This window comes from Colobus angolensis, unplaced genomic scaffold (assembly GCF_000951035.1).
Source record: "Colobus angolensis palliatus isolate OR3802 unplaced genomic scaffold, Cang.pa_1.0 Scaffold115, whole genome shotgun sequence".
Lineage (NCBI taxonomy): Eukaryota > Metazoa > Chordata > Mammalia > Primates > Cercopithecidae > Colobus > Colobus angolensis.
The window spans coordinates 394,353-396,438 of NW_012112586.1; positions in this window are offsets into that span (position 1 = coordinate 394,353).

Genomic DNA, 2,086 nt, shown 5'->3' on the forward strand with positions numbered 1-2,086 from the left:
TCTCGATCTCCTGACCTCGTGATCCGCCCGTCTCGGCCTCCCAAAGTGCTGGGATTACAGGCTTGAGCCACCGCGCCTGGCCTCTTTCTTCTTTCTTATTTTGCTTTCCCCTGTTCCCACTACCCTGACTCTTTTTCCCTAATTAGGACTCCACATTAATACATAATAATTTACAAAAGATAAGTGATTGGATGGGAGGAGGAAAAAAGAAGCCAAGTCTTGGCAAGGCAGTTTAGAGAAGGAGGGATAAAGAGATGGAGAAGCAGAAGGGTGAGAAGAAGTTTTGGCAGTTTCCTTTTTTAATATATCGATAGTTCTAGAGAGTTTATTTTTTTCTGTAGGGAAAGAAATTTTCAGAGTCTCTTTTGGATGCTTTTTAGCGTCCAAAAATTGAAAGTAACTTTCAACTTTTAAAAAATTTTAGACTCAGTTTTTAAAAATTATGTACATAAATGAACTAATTTAGGTATTTTTAATGGCATTTCATTTTGGTCTTCGTAGTTTGGGTCTTTATGGGTTAAATAAGACCATTTTAAAAGATACTGATGGGAGGTCACATCATAAGTACTATTTATGAATATGAATTTAGCTGGAGTTACTTAAAGGTGTATTTTTTTTTTTTTTTTTTTTTTTTACAGACAGAGTTTTCCTCTTTGCCCAGACTGGAATGCAGTGACATGATCTCAGCTCACTGCAGCCTCCACCTTTCTGTTTCACGTGATTCTCCTGCCTCAGCCTCCTGAGTAGCTGGGATTACAGGCCCCCGCCAACACACCCAACTAAATTTCAGTAGAGACAGGGTTTCACCACGTTGGTCAGGCTGGTCTCGAATTCCTGACCTGGTGCTCTGCCCACCTTGGCCTCCCATAGTGCTGGGATTACAGGCGTGAGCCACTGCATCCGGCCATTAAAGGTATATTTCTTTTGAAGGGGAAAGACTCAGTGTTAGATGGACGATTGTCCATAATTTGGGGTTTTTGTTTTAATGGTCAAAGACTGAAAGGGAAAGAGTTGTTGGATCTGGCATGCTGCTTAATAAGGATTATTTCTTGGAGAGTCACCGATGAGTCACTTTTTCCTCTTATATGTCTTGGTGAAACCCAGTAATCTGGGGCACTTAGGGCACTAGGATATTTTTGTATGTTTTTTGTTGAGGGGAGTCTTATGGGTCCAATGTGTATCATGAAGGATGAGCTTAAATAGTTTCACAAAACCTTAGTCACTAAGCTATCTTTTGACTGGGAGAAATAGTGTCTTATCTTTAAAACTTATCTCTGTCTTTATAGAAAGTTTCTTTTATTGGCTGTGGTCATTTAAAATGGGACCTTAGATATGTCAAATGAACTGAACTAAAGAGTTTAGCCAGTTTTTTGGTTTTTTTTTTTTTAACTTATCAGTTTTACTTAAGTCATGCAATATTTTTTTTAGAGAGAGAAACTTTTCTTTCCTGACCAAAATTTGAATGGGAGAAAAGGCCATGGCCATGCTCAGTGACTCATGCCTGTAATCCTAGCACTTTGGGAGGCCAAGGTGGGCAGATCACCTGAAGTCATGAGTTAGAGACCAGCCTGGCCAACATGGTGAAACCCAGTCTCTACAAAAACACAAAAAATTAGCCGGGCATGATGGTGGGTGTCTGTAATCCCAGCTACTTGGGAGGCAGAGATGGGAGAATTGCTTGAACCCAGGAGGCAGAGGTTGCAGTGAGCCGAGATCATGCCACTGCACTCTAGCCTGGGCAACGGAGAGAGACTCCGTCTCAAAAAAAAAAAAAAAAAAAAAGGGAGGGGCATATAAATTCTAGTGAGTCATTTAATAAATAACACAACCTCAGAGAAAAGTGAAAATCATAAATCTGTGAACAGCAGAATTTTCCGAGAACAAAAACAAAACTACCTTAAAGCAGAATTTTAATTTTAGCTCTGTTGAGCATGGAATTGGGTTGCTTAAATAAAGTCTGAATTTCAATTAGAACCGGGGCAATGTGGGCCAGGTGCAGTGGCTCAGGCCTGTAATCCCAGCACTTTGGGAGGCTGAGGCGGGTGGATCAACTGAGGTCAGAAGTTTGAGACCAGCCTGGTCAACA